Below are 20,215 nucleotides of genomic sequence, written 5' to 3' on the forward strand. Positions count from 1 at the left end.
ACGGTCAAAGTAATACCGGTGCCCGGTTTACTGGTACGTACCCGACGATTCGACGTGAGTAGAATCCGCCATTTTGTTTTCCAATATGGCGTCAGCTGTCAAACTGAGGCTTTTGTGTTTATTGGACCGAATTAGATTTGGGGATAACACCGTATGTGATGCTGTTTTACCCTATTTAAGAGGTAATTGGACTACCGCTTTTGAAAACGGGTAACACTAAATATCGGTTTTTACGGTAACATATAGAGTTAGACCAAGATAAGTCTGCAACGATTTTGATAGCACACGTAGTGCAAGTGTTATTTTAAACGTCAAACTTCCATGAATTTATGACGAATAAATAACACTTTCACTGCGTATACGATCAAAATCGTCGCAGACTTTCCTTGGTCTAACTCTAGGTACCTACTCATCCAATCCTTTATAAAAACCGGCCAAGTGCGAGTCGGACTCGCGCACCGAGATTTCCGTACTTTATAGTATTTGTTGTTATTGCGGCAACAGGAATACATCATCTGTGAAAATTTCAACTGTCTAGCTATCACGGTTCATGAGATACAGCCTGGTGACAGACGGACAGGCGGACAGCGGAGTCTTAGTAATAGGGTCCCGTTTTTACCCTTTGGGTACGGAACCCTAATAAAAGAGGAGAAAATCAAGTTATTATTTTGCTAAATTATCATACTTTTGATGCAATTTTAGTTTTGCTGAGTGTACCTATAGTGTAGTGTAGTGTAGTGAGTTTAGTGGCCAATGATGTGATGATGCAATTTTAGTTTTTGAAGCGAAACTGAAAAACCCGACAAGTGCGAGGCGTACTCGCCCACCGATTACCAAATTTCAACTAAGCGGTTTAAGCGTAAAGGAGTTTACAAAAAAATACTTGTTTAAAGTTTATAAGTTTTTACTTCGGAATGGTGTCAATGTGGTATTTACATGAATTTGGCACTCCCGGTATATACGAAAACGATACCAAACATGGCCTAGTACCTTCACTAATGTAGATATCAAGATAAAAAAAACCCGGCCAAGTGCGAGTCGGACTCGCGCACAGGGTTCCGTACTTTTTAGTATTTGTTGTTATAGCGGCAACAGAAATACACCATCTGTGAAAATTTCAACTGCCTAGCTATCACGGTTCATGAGATACAGCCTGGTGACAGACAGACAGGCGGACAGCGGAGTCTTAGTAATAGGGTCCCGTTTTACCCTTTGGGTACGGAACCCTAAAAATTAAGAACCCGAAATAAATTTTCAGTAAAGGATATCTCGAAAACTATTCAAGATATAGCACATTAAATCAGCTTCAGTTTTGTATAAGTAGTCATGTCGCTAAGACGCAAAGATTCCAAGATATGTGAAAAACCGAAAAATGGGACCTTCAAACCCCTCTCTCCCCCCGGCTATAGGGCTACGGCCGGGGACTTTTGATATGTTTACCTCCTCTCTTTTTTTTTTATGAAATAGGAGGCAAACGAGCAGACGGATCACCTGATGGTAAGCAATTACCGCCGCCCATGGACACCCGCAACACCAGAGGGGTTGTAAGTGCGTTGCCGGCCTTTAAGATGGGAATACGCTCTTTTCTTGAAGGTTTGAAGGTCATATCGGTCCGGAAATACCGCAGGCGACAGTTCATTCCACAGTTTAGCTGTGCGAGGCAGGAAGTTTCTAGAGAAACGCACAGTTGAGGACTGCCAACCATCTAAGTGGTGAGGATGGTAATGTTGTCGCGTAGGGCGATGGCGAAAAGAAGCTCCGAACAATTCCTCGGAGCACTCCCCGTTCCAACTCCAAACAAAGTTACGAAGTCAAAAATTGTGTTCGCATTTCCCTCTATACCTTTTTATTGCTTGGCCTAACAAACAAATATCATATTTTCATATTCCGAGAAATTAGGTGCGCGCCGGGATTTGTTTTATCACGAGTATATAAACAAAGAATTGGTTAAGGTAAATATAGAGTATATTACATATTCATTAAAATAAATATTTACAAAAGACATACAAGATTTATACATACAAGATGTATTACTGTCTCCCAATTTGTGCCGCTGTGGCTCTAGCTACTAAGGTACAATGTTGTCAATTTGAAATAAAACTATGAAAACGGATTATATAGCGTATATTGAATTTATAATACATCCCGACGTTTCGAACCCTTTACAGCGTTCGTGGTCAACGGGTGACTAAGGAAAAATTACAAAGTGCAAAAATACCCATATACTAAAATAATGAACAATCATAGACTATAAACTTTAAGGCTGGTTGTACATGCAAAATCGGTTCATAAGGCTAGTTATACACTACAATTCTTTTCAAGTAAAGATATATATATATATACGCGATAAAAACTACGCCGGCTCCAACCCTACACCACGGACCCGAGAAGATTTAATTCCCTCCTAAATTGTAGGAGGGTATCCCAATATGGGACCGGCAACAAACTCGGCGGGACACATTTTTCAAAACATATTATACTCAGAATGTCCAGCATCATCCAACACTAAGGTCTCACAGTCTATCAAAGAATCAGGTTATAACATGAATACACTGGGGACTTTTTAGGGTTCCGTACCCAAAGGGTAAAAACGGGACCCTATTACTAAGACTCCTCTGTCCGTCTGTCTGTCACCAGGCTGTATCCCATCAACCGTGATGTATTTCTGTTGCCGCTATAACACCAAATACTAAAAAAGTACGGAACCCTCGGTGGGCGAGTCCGACTCGCACTTGTCCGGTATTTTTTATTAATATCATATCTAGGTACCATATCATATAGACGACCTGTCTGAACAAGTAAAGTGACCCTGCCTGTGAAGCCGATGGTCCTGGGTTCAAATCCTTGTAAGGGTATTTATTCACGACCGGTCTGGCCTAGTGGGTAGTGACCCTGCCTGTGAAGGCGATGGTCCTGGGTTCGAATCCCGGTAAGGGCATTTATTTGTGTGATGAGCACAGATATTTGTTTCTGAGTCATGGGGGTTTTCTATATATTTATGTATTTGTATATTATATATATCGTTGTATGAGTACCCATAACACAAGCCTTCTTGAGCTTACTGTGAGACTTAGTGACTGTTTAAGAATGTCCTATAATAATAATAATAATAATAATAATATTCTTTATTGTGCACAATGAAACATGATTAAATACAGCAAATTAACATAAAAAACTAAGCAGCAACAGGCGGTCTTATCGCTTAAAAGCGATCTCTTCCAGACAACCTTCAGGTAGTAGAAATTAGCGCAAGGAAGAAATATGTATAAGGGTAGCAAAAATAAATGGAGAACGAGTACAGGAAAAAAAAAATATATCAGCACAATTAAATATATAACAATATCAATACATGCATAAATGTAATATATACAATAAATAAATATATATATATTTATTATTTATTTATTATTATATATTATTATTCATGTGATGAACACGGATATTTGTTTCTGCGTTACGAGTGTTTTCTATATAATTAAACCATAATTTACTTTCTGTTCATAGTGTTCGTTTGTCTATCTTGTTTTTTTTTTTCAATCTCAATTGCTTAAAGGTTGTCTGGAAGATCCCTTATAGGGATAAGTTCGCTTTTGTACATTGTATATATTATGTTTTTATTGTGTTTGTAATATGTTTTATGTGCAATAAAGTGTTTACATACATACATGTGTCATTCTCAATCAAAAGGGTACTTATTGTCGATTGTCAATAAAGTCAGGCACTGACTATCAGTTCGCCGGACGATATCGGCCTGTCAGTAGTTCGGAACTGTCAAATTTTTGTTCAAACAGTACTGACTGGCCGATATCGTCCGGCGGACTGATAGTCAATGGGCCCCTTTAGGCGCTATTTCCATATAGCTTCAATTGAAAATCAACCTTATTAACAAGCGACAATGTGGTACCTTTTGGTTGAAAATGTCACACATACCACATACCTATACTGTTTTGACGACCTCCAAGCCTCGCCGGTAGTGACTGTGATTGCGAAACAGGAGGTCCCGAGTTCGAATCCTGGCATTAAATGCACTTACTCATGTATTAACACATTGAGTGCCGGGAGCCCGCACGACGAGTTCTCTGTCCGTAGTCTCTTACCTCTACAAAGCGGAAAAACGCTGGGATCCGCTACGAGAGCGCTACGAAAACATTGGCAGAATGTATTGGAATAAACGACATATTTCGATCCGTTTCGAGGATCTTCGCCTGGAGCACCGACTGCACGTATCTACTCATCGAGCGACGTCTTGTTATATAGTGGATTAGACTTTCGTTTGTTTCAGAAAACAATGAAACAGAAGAAATGCTACTTTATTTAGTTTATGAAAGGTTCAAATTTACTTTGAAACAGTGTACATTTTAATGCACATTGGGCCTTACAGATCGAAACATATCGAGTACTTATTCGACTCAATACAATCGTGCTATAATGGAGAGCTATTCAGTCGAGTACCGTGTTTAGGCAACGAAGCTTGCTGAGTTGCCTAAGTCAGGTACGAGATTGAAAAGCTTGATTATATCACTATAATTGTATACAATACTTTTTCTACGAGTCAACAAAAATAATACTTTAAAACTAGTAGAATCGTATTAAACAAACTAAAGTATTCAGCTAAGATATGCGAGCAACTGCGCTCTCATACTCGTACGCGGTTGGTAAACGACACTTTCTCGTAACTAATGAGGCCCTGGTACTTGCTCAAGATAAATAAAATTTTTAGACAGTCTTTTTCTCGATTTTGGCGAGCTGTGATTGGTCAATTTCATTTTAGTTGACTAAACTGTATCAAAATGAATATTATAGTTGAGTTGGGAGCCCATACATGAAAAGTACCTAATTGCAGATATACGAAATCTTAATTCGATTACGGTCGACGAGTAGAAAAATAATTTTAATATGATGACGATTTATAAATTATACGAAGTTAATAATTTATGATCCATTTCGTACCTCGTAATCAATATGAAAGTCGCTAGAGACCTCATACTATTGTCAATGTGACAAAGTACAAAATGGATCCGAAATTATAATCACAAAATCAACATCAAAACCTTCGCTTTGTAAACAAAATGTCACATTTCGTAGCTGTCTACGGCGTAGACCCTCTACGGCCCGGAGCTACGCCGTAGGCATCGCTTTGAAGTTATAATAAGCATCACTCGTTCCAAAAGCGTCTTAAGCGTCATGTTATTTTAAGTGAAATACGACGTTTTGAAACTTAAGCAATGGCCACTGAAGTTGCTTTTATCGTATTGTTTAATAAGGCAATTTAGTTATTTACTAGCTTTTGCCCGCGACTTCGTCTGCGTGGAATCAGTAATAGCAGCTAGTGTAAGTTTAGTGCCTGGAAAAGTGTAAGTAATAGCAATTATTCAATTAATTAAATCATTAAATACCTTAATTTCACCCCTCTTTTCACTCTCTTTAGGGATGATTTCCGACATAAAAACTATCCTATGTACTTCCCCGGAACTCAAACTATTTCTATGCCAAATTTCAACTAAATCAGTTCAGCGGTTTAAGCGTGAAGAGGTAACACACAGACTGATAGACAGATTTTCGCATTTATAATATTAAGTACTAGCTTTTGCCCGCGACTTCGTCTGCGTGGACTTAGTAACCGCAGCTAGAGTAAGAATAGCGCCTGGAAATTTTTTCATAGCAATCTAAATTTGAGCATATTATGCACACAAATTAGCAGGCACTTCGTTAATTATCTCAATTCCACCCCGCTTTTTACTTTCTTAAGGGATAATTTTCGGGATAAAAACTATCCTATGTACCTATACTTCTCAGGGACTCCACCTATCTATATGCCAAATTTTATCTAAATCGGTTCAGCGGTTTAAGCGTGAAGAGGGAACACACACAGACTGATAGACAGACTTTCGCATTTATAATATTAAGTACTAGCTTTTTCCCGCGACTTCGTCTGCGTGGACTTAGTAACCGCAGCTAGAGTAAGAATAGCGCCTGGAAATTTTTTCATAGCAATCTAAATTTGAGCATATTATGCACACAAATTAGCAGGCACTTCGTTAATTATCTCAATTCCACCCCGCTTTTTACTTTCTTAAGGGATAATTTTCGGGATGAAAACTATCCTATGTACTTCTCAGGGACTCCACCTATCTATATGCCAAATTTTATCTAAATCGGTTCAGCGGTTTAAGCGTGAAGAGGGAACACACAGACTGATAGACAGACTTTCGCATTTATAATATTAAGTATGGATTATTTTACGATAGAATGTTTGCTGCGTTTGTATTAAGCTTAATGGCTGATTAATCTTATTATTATCGAATAATCTACTTGTATAAGACAGGAGGCATATTCTGATTGTAGTCACAGGTTATGAATTTGATCTGGATTATTAGAAACAAATTTAATTACATTTTGAAAATAATCCTAAACCGGCGAGCGTGTATGAGGAATGTTATGAAAGTGAAGGAAGTGAAAGAGACAAGTGGAAATCCGTGGTCTACCTACCCCTCCGGGAAATAGACCTGATTATATGTATGTATGTATATACGGGCTGGAAAAATTTAATGGGCCCTGAAGGGAAAGTGCCTTAAAACCTTAAGTTCTCATTTTACTTAAAGAAAACATTCTTTTATTTTTAAAAAGATTAAGGCACTTTCCCTTCAGCGCCTATTAATTTTCTCCACCCTGTATTATGTAGATAATTCTAGTTTTTAATGACTGTAGGCCGAGCACATGATTGGCGCGACAGTATCTCGCCGCGAGATGGACTACCCGTCTTTTACTAACTGTATGAATTAAAGAGGGACGGGCAGTCTATGTCGCGGCGTGATACTCTCGCGCCAATCATGTGCTAGCCCGGCTGGTATACATATTTATCTCACTGTACGAAGAAAATACTCGTACAATGAAATATTCTTCGTATCGAATTTAATCTAATTTAAACTAATAATTTTAATATTTTTCGTATGTTAGGTGGGCAAAGTTCTGGGTAAATTATCCTAACTTTGCCCACCAGAAGTACCTTAAATGAAACATTTGCTTTGTCTAGCTTCAAAACTTCAGCAAATAGGCCACAAGGGCACTTTTACACGTCAACATTGGATTTACATACAAGCAAAAAAAAAAACATCAACAATTATAATATACAATTAACTGCAACTACCAATTCAAACTAACGTATTACAATTACTTAGAGATGTATAAGGTCTCTTAAATAAACAAATAAAAATAAAACTATGAAAACGGATTATAGTTTCATAGTTTTATTTCATGAGTAAAAGGAACCCACTGACTATCAGTCCGTCGGACGATATCGGCCTGTCAGTTGTTCGGAACTGTCAAATTTTTGTTCTAACTGACAGGCCGATATCGTCCGGTGGACTGATAGTCAGTGGGGCCAGTTACTATCGGGGTAACCGAAGACAATATTATTATAGGACATTAAATTCTTACACAGATTGAATAAGTCCCACGGTAAGCCCAAGGAGGCTTGTGTTATGGGTATATAAATATTCAAATACATAGAAAACACCCATGACTCATAATGTCGAATTACATAAAAATAACTATAATAATAGAAAACAGATACATAAAAGAACCTAAAATTATTTAGATGTGTAAATGTTGTGTCAGAACTAAAAGATTAGTTTATCAAATTATCAGAGATGTATTGGGTCTCCAAGTCAAAATCCTGTATAATTAAAACATTGATTAAGAGAAAAGAAACACACGGGAACCGTGAGGCGTCTCACTGTAATTATACTCAGAAATAAAGTTACCAGATACTCAGAAATAAGTTGTATAAACAGTTGTGTGTGTGTGTATGTGTTGTTGTTGTGTGTTGTTGTGTGTTGTTGTGTTGTGTAGTTGTGTTGTTGTTGTGTTTATATTTATTTTTTTATTTTTTACTATTGTGACATTTTAGCGTTTTTAATTTATTTATATTTGCATTGTTTTGTTAATATTAATTGTAACTTCATTTATACTCTGATGTTCAATTCTAATTCTTATTATTATTACAAAGAAAACCGGCCAAGTGCGAGTCGGACTCGCGCACGAAGGGTTCCGTACCATTACGGAAAAAAACAGCAAAAAATCACGTTTGTTGTATGGGAGCCCCATTTAAATATTTATATTATTCTGTTTTTAGTATTTGTTGTTATAGCGGCAACAGAAATACATCATCTGTGAAAATTTCAACTGTCTAGCTACCACGGTTCATGAGATACATCCTGGTGACAGACAGACAGACAGACGGACAGATGGACAGACGGACAGCGGAGTCTTAGTAATAGGGTCCCGTTTTTACCCTTTGGGTACGGAACCCTAAAAACGATCATTATACGACAAGTAGTACAAGCTGAAATTTACGTATATTTTACCTGTGTGAAAATTGTATACATGTGATAAATAAACTAAACTAAACTAAATATAAATAGCTCGTGTTAGCTAGCTTAGAGCAGCAGCTAGCAGGTCTAATATCGTGTGTTTAGCCAAACCGTTGTCACAGAGAAAGCTTTTGACTATGCATTAAGCCCGCTTTTACCTGAGCCGCAGCCGGGATCGATCCTGCATCCGATACATTAAGAAATTGGGTCAAGCGGTACATTACTCGTGGCTTACTGCACACAGAGGGTTCATTTAGGCCATCTTCAGCCAGTGTGAGATTTTGGAGAGGGGGCACCGCGCGAAACTTGTGACGGAAATTATGACATATGCGTAGGTTTTTACGTTTTATCTCAATAACTGAAAATATACTTCTAATAAAAAAAATCTAGTCATATCTATCGGCTAAATCACTAGCTATTTTAGACGGTTTTTTTATGTAATAAGAAGCAAACAAACAGACGAGCCGCCTGATGGGAAGCAGTCATCGCCTAATAATCTCAAAAAAAAATCAACGTTTATAATATGACACAGATTTATATAACAGTCTCAACGGTAAATACATTCAATTCGGATATAAAGTCCCCAATGTCAGAAAATAAATTACTTTGATTTGGAGGCATCATGGCTCTTCAAACAATTGTTTTTATTGAATAAGCCTCACAGTAAGCTAAGAAGGCTTCTGTTGTGGGTACTTAGGCAACGTAATATAGTTATAATATACTAGTACTTATATCGACCGGGATATAGACCGTGATTACCTTTTGTATTATTTGTGAGCTCCCGATATTTCGACGCAGTTACATGCATTATGTTCACGGGTGACTGAAGATAGCGGGTGGATGTCAAAGTTGTGTAGACAGCGCTCTGTCTACCCTCATTCTTGCGCGTCGGCTGCGTTCACTTTCAACGTTACCAACGGTCGCATTCACACTTGTTGGTCCGGTCGCGTTCACACTCATTGGTCTGTCCAAACACACTACACTCACGGTGTCACTACGCGTGTTTGATTCGGATATCACTGGTTTTTTACACAAACAAATCACAGGATCGAGTTGCATAGTCCCAAGGTAATTTCGACAGAACGCCACTATATACCAAGATTGGTAAGAGAAGCCGTTGAAATTCACAAATACAAAAATTTCAATCGTGAAGATGGGTTTAAACTGTCAAATGTGTGGAATCCTGTGATTTGTTTGTGTATAAAACCAGTGATATCCCAATCAAACACGCGTAGTGACACCGTGAGTGTAGTGTGTTTGGACAGACCAATGAGTGTGAACGCGACCGGACCAACAAGTGTGAATGCGACCGTTGGTAACGTTGAAAGTGAACGCAGCCGACGCGCAAGAATGAGGGTAGACAGAGCGCTGTCTACACAACTTTGACACCCACCCGCTATCTTCAGTCACCCGTGAACATGATGCATGTAACTGCGTTGAAATATCGGGAGCTCACAAATAATACAAAAGGTAATCACGGTCTATATCCCGGTCAATATAAGCCTAGCAGCATAGGATTGTTTCTTTTTCACTTATAAATTTCTGTATTTCGCCATCGCCTCCTACCTATGATGCCACCCTTTCGGTGATAAGGACAAAGCATGGCACTATTTTCTCTTTCCTCTTATACTTAGGAATCTTTCTTCATCAGAGTGTCAGGCCCTTGTTCGATATTAAGAAACATGCGAGATTTGTCAAAATTGTTTGCAACTGACACTGCACGTCGAATAAAACGTCATCTCGACTGATATTAGAATAGAGGCCAAATCAAATTTCTTAGAGATGTTCTAAATTTGAATGTAATTAAAATATCGGTTATCGATAACGTAAAGTAAAAATTACGATTCAATTACAGATTATTAATTATTTATTTATTTTAAAAGAAGAAGAATGAAGAAAGATGAATGTTTGTTAATGCCATTAGCTTATCGCTTCTGAACATATTATAGGGAAGTTATGATATGGAAGTAGATAAAAATACTTAAATGCATAGAATGACTCAGGAACCAATATCTGTGCTCACAAATAAATGCCCCTACCGGGAGGGATGCGAACCCAGGACCATCGGTTTCATAGGCAAGGGTCACCAACAAGGCCAGATCCGTCGTCATTGAGAGTATATATTTTCGTAACAGCCTTTTATAACCCTCCATTTTGATACCTCTTCTCTATATGCACAATGTGAATCTCTAGGATCAATCAAATAACAACTCAGATCAAAAAGCACGTAACTACCCCATCTTCACGTTGTAATATCCACCTTATCACAACAGATTAAGGTCGATATTTCATTGAACACTTACAGCTTATAGTTTGCAAGATAGATAGGCAGATTTGTTTTTCCGATTTTGGACTTTATGTATTAACGATAAGGTTGGATTATGGACGAATGTATGTTTGGTATATCAATCAAATTGTCCTGAATGTTAGTTTAACCTAATACTCATCTGTGGCGCCACAAATAATTGGGTTTCGTGTGACAATATGCCATTTAGGGCATTCTTAGGGTTCCATGGACAAAAAACCGGCCAAGTGCGAGTCGGACTCGCGTTCCAAGGGTTCCGTATGTATTACACAATTTAAACAATGTATCTTTTATGTGAAACGTAAGTGTAAGCGTAAGTCTTTAAAAAACCCGTAAGTGTCGGATCAAAAACTAAGTAATTAAGCCCGACTCACGCTTGACTGCACATTTCTAATAGGTTTTCCTGTTATCTATAGGTAAAGATCTATTTTGTGTACTTTTTTCAAAATTTTAGACCCAGTAGTTTCGGAGATAAAGGGGGGGGGAAGGTAATTTTTTGCCTATGTTCTTGAATAACTTCTTAATTGTTTATTCTAAAATTATAAAAAAAAATATATTAGAGATTCTCACAATGAGCTTTTTCATTTGATATGTAACACGATATAGTTTGAAAAACTTTATTTTTTAATTTTCACATTTACCGCCCAAAAGTGGCCCCCATGTTTAAATTTCATTTGTTTACGTTACGTGTTCGTCTTTGGGTCACAAACCTACATATGTATACCAAATTTCAACTTAATTAGTCCAGTAGTTTCGGAGAAAATTGGCTGTGACAGACGGACAGACAGACAGATAGACAGACAGACAGACGCACGAGTGATCCTATAACGGTTCCGTTTTTTCCTTTTGAGGTACGGAACCCTAAAAACGGACCTTTATTACGTTATAACCCCGTATATACAGTCCGTACGTACCTATATGCAAAACGGAACCCTTATAGATTCGACGTGAACGTTCGTATGTCCATAGAGTAACTTATACTAGAGCGGTACTGTCATAGTAAATTTTGTAACCCCAGTAAATTCACTGCCATCTGTCGACACACTTTAAAACTAAAATTGAAGATTTGTAAAAATACGATAAAATGTATTTAAATATAGATAAATGATTTTTTTTATTTGCATTAATTATTTTGATGATTTTGACCCATGTTCTTTCACTGATACGCGTTAAAATTGTTAAATAACAAACGAAACCGTCAACGCCATCTATACGACAGTTGGCCAAAACTAGTAGCGCCCTCTGAACGAGAATCAAATTTTCTTGATTTTCGAGGCACGTTTTTTCCTTAGACTGTATCCATCTATTACGGAGTTATATCTATCTTTGGTATGTCACAGCCATTGTACTCAAAGTTTTAAGATATATGTATATCTAAAGATTTGTTTTGCTGTTTGGAAAGCCTTTCGACGTATATCTTAAAACTTTAACTACAATATCTGACATACGAAAGTGTAAAAAAGTAACGGGGCCAGTCAGTTACACCAAAGATACATATAACTCCGTAATAGATGGATACAGTAGTAAAAAACGTGCCTCGAGAATCACGAAAATTTTATACTCGATCAGAGGGCGCCACTAGTTTTGGCCTACACTCGTATAGAGGGCGTTGACGGTTTCGTTTGTTATTTATAATTTTAACGCATACCAGTGAAAGAACATGGGTCAAAATCATAAAAATAATTAATGCAAATAAAAGAAATCATTTATCCATATTTAAATACATTTTATCGTATTTTTATAAATATTTATTTTTAGTTTTAAAGTTTGTCGACAGATGGCAGTGAATTTACTGGGGTTACAAAATTTACTATGACAGTACCGCTCTAGTATAAGTTACTCTATGCTCTGCCTGTGACAACGGACGGAATGTGACAGGCCAAATGAAAAAGATTAAGTCCCGATCGTGTTACTTTAAATCTATTGATCCTCACCTGAGATTAAGAGAGGGGACGGGCAATTCTCATGACATCTCACCAGAGGGGGAGAGGGGGTTAACAATCCTCAATAATACCTCAATCAATCAATGGACGCCTCCATTCAAAATATTAATGCAGGTTTTGATAAAGTTTTTTCATTACGTGAATATTTTTTGTATCCCTACCCCATCTACTAGAACCGTAGGTCTAAAAAGTATTTAAAAAATGCTAAAATTAAATTATTATCATTATTTTGCACTATTTATTTGAATTTTCTTTTAATTAATAATGATTTAATTGTTATTACTTGTTGTGTATACTAATATAGACTAAGGAATTGTAACTAACAACTTTTTTATGAGCCCCAGGCCTAAAATAAACGAATATTAAATTTAATTTAATTTAAATTATTTCAAACGAAACCAGAGCGCTGGTGGCCTAGCGGTAAGAGCGTGCGACTTGCAATCCGGAGGTCGCGGGTTCAAACCCCGGCTCGTACCGATGAGTTTTTCGGAACTTATGTACGAAATATCATTTGATATTTACCAGTCGCTTTTCGGTGAAGGAAAACATCGTGAGGAAACCGGACTAATCCCGACAAGGCCTAGTTTTCCCCTCTGGGTTGGACGGTCAGATGGCAGTCGCTTTCGTAAAAACTAGTGCCTACGCCAATTCTTGGGATTAGTTGCCAAGCGGACCCCAGGCTCCCATGGAGCCGTGGCAAAATGCCGGGACAACGCGAGGAAGATGATGATTTCAAACGAAACCAGTTGAGCTGTTTTTAAGTTTCCGAAAAAACAAACTTACGATTATCTTGAAATACAATTGAATATAAACAAAACGACTCCTGCTAACATCCTTTTTTTTTGTATAAAGGATATTCATTTCTTTCTCCTAATTTATTCAGGAGTAGAACTAAGAACCCCTAGGTTTCAGATAAATGTGAACCAAATACTTATTTCGATAAAATTACTAACTTTGGAACGAAAATACTCGAATACCCAAAGACAATTGATTTAAAAGTTAAAACATGGTCCCAGAATTCCGTTAGACTTTAGGGGATGGGCGTTTTGGGTGGTTTATAAAAATATATTTGGAAAGACGTCACAACAGTGACATAATACATTGTGATTTTATATCTTTGTTCAAAAAATAATCAATATTAATAGTTTTAATCATTAAAATAAAAGCCTATTTCCTTGTGCCTGAAGCCTAAAGCCTCCTTCTGAAAATTTATCTGAATTTCAGGTTATTTCTCCTCAGAATCACGAGTTATGTACATCCTAGGAAGAAAAATAATCTTTACAGTACATATGGTGCTACTTTTTTGCACTAGTGCGTAAAAGAGCACTTTTCGTGCATATGTCGAAAGTTTAAAGGGCCATATGTACTGTAAAACGTTGTACGATACACGTGCGAATAGGTAATTCGCAACTCGTGTCGATTTAAAACACTCCTTTTAATAATTAAACTTATTTGCCATGATATTTTTTTTTATTTACTCGCACAATGCATAGTAAAACATTGTATGATACACGTGCGTAAAGATGATTTCCTCACTTGTTGCATAAATAGCTATAAAAATTTCATACATTAATAAAACATTCATTTGTGATACTGCCATATGCCATACAAAATTGAGTTATAAGAAAAAACTTGGACATTTTTTCTCCTCTTAGTTTCTAACGAGCTCATGATTCTGAATAGAAATAAATAACATTAAATTCTCAGAAAATATTAAAATTAATTATTTTTTTAAGAAATAATTAAAAACGACGCAACATCAATTAATCAAATAAATAATACCATAATAACTCGATATTAAAAATCGGCTTAAAACCTTCAAGTCATTAAGAGTTTTGAATGATTCACGGTTAGTTTCACTAGACTTAAAAATAAATAATACAAAAGGTAATCACGCTCTATCTGCCGGTCAATATAAGCATAGAGTAACTTATACTAGAGCGGTACTGTCATAGTAAATTTTGTAACCCCAGTAAATTCACTGCCATCTGTCGACACACTTTAAAACTAAAAATAAATATTTATAAAAATACGATAAAATGTATTTAAATATGGATAAATGATTTTTTTTATTTGCATTAATTGTTTTTATGATTTTGACCCATGTTCTTTCACTGATATGGGTTAAAATTATAAATAACAAACGAAACCGTCAACGCCCTCTATACGAGTGTAGGCCAAAACTAGTGGCGCCCTCTGATCGAGAATCAAATTTTCGTGATTTTCGAGGCACTTTTTTCCTTAGACTGTATCCATCTATTACGGAGTTATATCTATCTTTGATATAAGTCTACAAGTCATTAATTTGCGTCAGCCTTCAGTAATTACTAGAATAATACTTATTACTTTGCTATTTCGCTAAATAATAACATGCCAGTCAAATTAGTGCCAACCCGTTATACTTAGGTAAGTTAAGTATGTTCATAGGTAAATATATTCCCACCGCAAAAATAAATACGCTATTTTAAAGATATATTTTATTATGTAGTTCATTGAGACACGAAACACGTGTTCAGTTTTGTATTACCAAAGATAGATATAACTCCGTAATAGATGGATACAGTCTAAGGAAAAAACATGCCTCGAAAATCAAGAAAATTTGATACTCGTTCAGAGGGCGCTACTAGTTTTGGCCTACAGTCGTATAGATGGCGTTGACGGTTTCGTTTGTTATTTAAAAAATTTAACGCATATCAGTGAAAGAACATGGGTCAAAATCATAAAAATAATTAATGCAAATAAAAAAAATCATTTATCTACATTTAAATACATTCTATCGTATTTTTATAAATCTTCATTTTTAGTTTTAAAGTGTGTCGACAGATGGCAGTGAATTTACTGGGGTTACAAAATTTACTATGACAGTACCGCTCTAGTATAAGTTACTCTATGGTATTACTGGTAAGTAGTGGTGTATTATAAGTATTGTAGTGTACGACGGGCAGGTTTTCGCAACTCAACAACTGGCGCCTATTTTGCGTATTATATTTATTTTTGTTTTTTTGCTGTGGGATCATTACTTTCATGCAAAAATACACAAGGACGTGTAACATGTGCAAGTATGAAAAAACTGGCCAAATGCGAGTCGGACTCGCGCACGAAGGGTTCCGTACCATTACGCAAAAAACGGCAAGAAAAATCGCGTTTGCTGTATGTGAGCCCCACTTAAATATTTATTTTATTCTGTTTTGAGTATTTGTTGTGATAGTTAGTAATTTGGGTAGCTTATTTTTTTATCCAATCTGCATTTTATCGATTTTATATACAAATTTCTATCCCCCTTTTCACCCCCTTAAAGGATGATTTCTGAGATCAAAACTACCCTATGTCCTTCCCCGGGACTCAAACTATCTCCATACCAAATTTTAACTAAATCGGTTCAGCGGTTTAAGCGTGAAGAGGTAACAGACAGACTCTTTCGCATTTATAATATAAGTATGGATTTTGTTTATATTTACTTTGTTAAATTACTTTCTTAATAAATTTAACTGTAGTGTTTAAAAAACTTTGTTAAATACCTAGATTTCGTGTCCGGTACCTACTACCTATCCTAAAGCCATACGCCGTTCCATAAGTCGTTCATTAATTCATTAAATCCCTTTAAGTCGTTCATTAATTCATTAAATCCCTTTAAGTCGTTCATTAATTCATTAAATCCCTTTAACCTTTAAGGACTTACGATGAAAGTCAAAATAGTATATAACTCGTATCATTTCTATTTGCTACCATAATATGATTTATATGTTTACTATCTAAAGTAAACAAAGGAAAACGTTGGTAAAAATATTAGACATTGAGCGATCACGATGAAAATAGACAATATTACCTCCTTTTAAGAATATTGTCCATTATTTTTGGTAAAAATATGATATTACTAGAAAAAAAATTTTTGTTTTAATTAAAATAAACCAGTAGATGATTTAAAAATAATATCCGTTTACAAAGAAGCGCTGGTGGCCTAGCGGTAAGAGCGTGCGACTTTCAATCCGGAGGTCGCGGGTTCAAACCCCCGGCTCGTACCAATGAGTTTTTCGGAACTTATGTACGAAATATCATTTGATATTTATACCAGTCGCTTTTCGGTGAAGGAAAACATCGTGAGGAAACCGGACTAATCCTAACAAGGCCTAGTTTCCCCCTCTGGGTTGGAAGGTCAGATGGCAATCGCTTTCGTAAAAACTAGTGCCTACGTCAATTCTTAGGATTAGTTGTCAAGCGGACCCCAGGCTCCCATGAGCCGTGGCAAAATGCCGGGATAACGCGAGGAAGATGATGATCCGTTTACAAATTTAGTAATGACAAAACATTAATTTCCAAAATTCTCATTTAAGTTATATCAAATATGAAAAATTGTATATTATCCTATAAAACTTACAATACAGTTATTCAAAAAAATCCAATTGCAAAATATTCAATTTCCTCGTTTAAACAAAGGTATCCTTTGACATAATTATGAAGCCAACCGCTACGTATAGAAATAGCGTACTTGGCTGAACATCAAACATCAACACGAAAACGTCGTAACCGACGCGAAAACCTTAAAAAAAAAACAATTTACGCACAAAAAATTATACTATGCAATTGAATTTTTAAAATTATTCCACTTCACCGCTGCTCTTTTGTCTTTGTGTGTCACTTACTTCGTTTTGGTATTGCGCCGCTCCGGAACAAAGGACGCAGTGCATGCGACTAGTTTATTTCAAAAACGGCGTAAATACCACATGTAGCTGAATTTTCCTTTGATGATTGAAAACCAGTAAACAAATTGTGTTAATAAGCTTTCTTTAAATCAAAATTATTCACGGCCACACTAATTTTACCACGTATTTCGAAATTAATATTAACCCGTTAACCGCGATGAGTTTTTTTTGTGCAATTGATTTTTTATATTTTTTTTGTGTTTTTTTTTTAATTTGACGTTGACGCACCTCTTCGAGCGCCGCGGACACACTAAGGCTCTGCAGGAAGGCAGTATGCATTGATTGGGCGTAGCTTTGCCCGTATAGCTGTCTCTTTCTAACGCGTGGACGCTCTGTCTCGCTCGCACGCGCACTACCGACGAAATTTGGCATCGCGAATGTTAGTAAATTTAATTACTAGTGCTTGAACATAGTTTTTCTATCGATTCCTATGGAGTAATGAATTGGGTAATGTTTCAAATGTGGAATGTAATGTTTTGTGATCTTTTCAAAATGGCGGGCTTAAGGGAATGTTTAAGTAATAAGGTATGAAAGAGGATCAAATGAGCAAAGAGGCTTTCATTTGCAAAGTAATCTAGAATCATTTTAACTTCAAAGTAATGCTATTTACTATTACACATCTTATTTAATATTACAATGTAATTTGTTTTATTTTACAATTGCTGAATTTGTATTAATTTAAATGATGGTAAACAAGGTGTAACATAAATAGCGGAGATCCGTTAAATTGCATATCTATAATATGACCAGTATAGGTACATACTGGTTTGAGCAATGGTGTGTAACGACCGACCAAAAGGGGCCCGTCTGAAAATCAGCGCTGGGTATATCAACATACGAGTATATGTAGCAAAAGCTGAGACTGGTACCCATTGCCTATACCACAAACAGACCTAGATGTAGTTTACTGTTTCAATTTTCTTTTTTTTTCTGTGCATGTTTTCTATAATGTTTTTTGTGGAATAATAAATAAATAAATAAATATTATAGGACATTCTTACACAGATTGACTAAGTCCCACAGTAAGCTCAAGAAGGCTTGTGTTGTGGGTACTCAGACAACGATATATATAATATACAAATACATAAATACATAGAAAACACCCAAGACTCAGGAACAAATATCTGTGCTCATCACACAAATAAATGCCCTTACCGGGATTCGAACCCAGGACCATCGGCTTCACAGGCAGGGTCACTACCCACTAGGCCAGACCGGTCGTCAAATGGAATTTAAGTGTATTGTGTTTTTTTTTTTGGTTTGGCTCTTGTGCAATGTTTTCATATTTTTCTTCTGGTATAAGCAATAAAACATATTTTTTTTTTTATATTCGGTGTCGTGTTCTCATTAGAAAAAAACCGGCCAAGTTCGAGTCGGACTCGCGCACGAAGGGTTCCGTACCATTACGCGAAAAACGTCAAAAAAATCTCGTTTCTTGTATGGGAGCCCGACTTAAATATTTATTTTATTCTGTTGTTAATATTTATTATTATAGCGGGAAAAGAAATGCATCATTTGTGAAAATTTCAACTGTCTAGCTATCACGGTTCGTGAGATACAGCCTGATTTCGTACCCAAAGGGTAAAAACGGAACCCTATTACTAAGACTCCGCTGTCTTTCTGTCTGTCCGTCTGTCACCAGGCTGTATCTCATGAACCGTGATAGAAAGTTGAAATTTTTACAGATGATGTATTTCTGTTGCCGCTATAACAACAAATACTAAAAGCCGAAAAAAATAAAAATTTAAGCGGGGCTCTCCCATACAACAAACGTGATTTTTTTGCCGTTTTTTGCGTAATGGTACGGAATCCTTAGTGCGCGAGTCCGACTCGCACTTGGCCGTTTTTTTCCTAATCAGAACACGATACCGAATATGCCCTTAAATGGATCCCCACTATTTTGGTTACACCATAGGGTAAACTCGCATTATTTGGTGACACGCCTAATTCGGTGATACAAGTTTTGATTGACACCCAGGAAAGGTAGTGAATTAGGGCCTTTTAAATGGGACCTCACGGCTTCACGGCTTCGGCGACTTTACCGTGAGGCCCATTTAAATGGCCCTAATTCACTAGCTTTCCTGGTTGTCGTGCTTCAAAACTTGCATCACCGAATTTGGTGACACGCCTAATTCGGTGATACAAGTTTTGAAGCATGACACCCAGGAAAGGTAGTGAATTAGGTCCTTTTAAATGGGACCTCACGGCTTCACGGCTTCGGTGGCTTTACCGTGAGGCCCATTTAAATGGCCCTAATTCACTAGCTTTCCTGGTTGTCATGCTTCAAAACTTGCATCACCGAATTAGGCGTGTCACCAAACAATGCGAGTTTACCCTACACATACACGATTGGTTACACATGTTGCTTATATCTAATCACTGCACCTTATAAAACAATGTCCCCCGCCGCGACTGTCTGTATGTATGTATGTTCGCGATAAACTAAAAAAAACCGGCCAAGTGCGAGTCGGACTCGCGCACGAAGGCTTCCGTACCATTACGCAAAAAACGGCAAAAAATCACGTTTGTTGTATGGGAGTCCCACTTAAATATTTATTTTATTCTGTATTTAGTATTTGTTGTTATAGCGGCAACAGAAATACATCATCTGTGAAAATTTCAACTGTCTAGCTATCACAGTTCATGAGATACAGCCTGGTGACAAACAGACGGACAGACGGACAGATGGACGGACAGACGGACAGCGGAGTCTTAGTAATAGGTTCCCGTTTTTACCCTTTGGGTACGGAACCCTAAAAACTACTGAACGGATTTTCATGCGGCTGAATGGAGCATTAATCTTGAAGCGCGTTTAACCACCATTTTGAAGTACACGTGCTTCTTGTAAAGTCCCAGCTATCGCCTTACACGAGCTAATAAAATCACCGTACACTG

General features: G+C 36.9%; 1 long non-coding RNA gene across 1 annotated transcript in view; it reads right to left on the reverse strand.

Moving 5' to 3' along the window:
* Positions 1–17,374, reverse strand: part of LOC134753379 (uncharacterized) — a 101,041-nt gene extending 83,667 nt beyond the window's left edge. The window contains exon 1 of the long non-coding RNA XR_010128820.1: positions 17,261–17,374. This is a non-coding gene — a long non-coding RNA (uncharacterized LOC134753379). The remainder of the gene's footprint in view (positions 1–17,260) is intronic.
* Positions 17,375–20,215: the final 2,841 nt, after the last annotated feature.

Source organism: Cydia strobilella, chromosome 26, assembly GCF_947568885.1.
Source record: "Cydia strobilella chromosome 26, ilCydStro3.1, whole genome shotgun sequence".
NCBI lineage: Eukaryota > Metazoa > Arthropoda > Insecta > Lepidoptera > Tortricidae > Cydia > Cydia strobilella.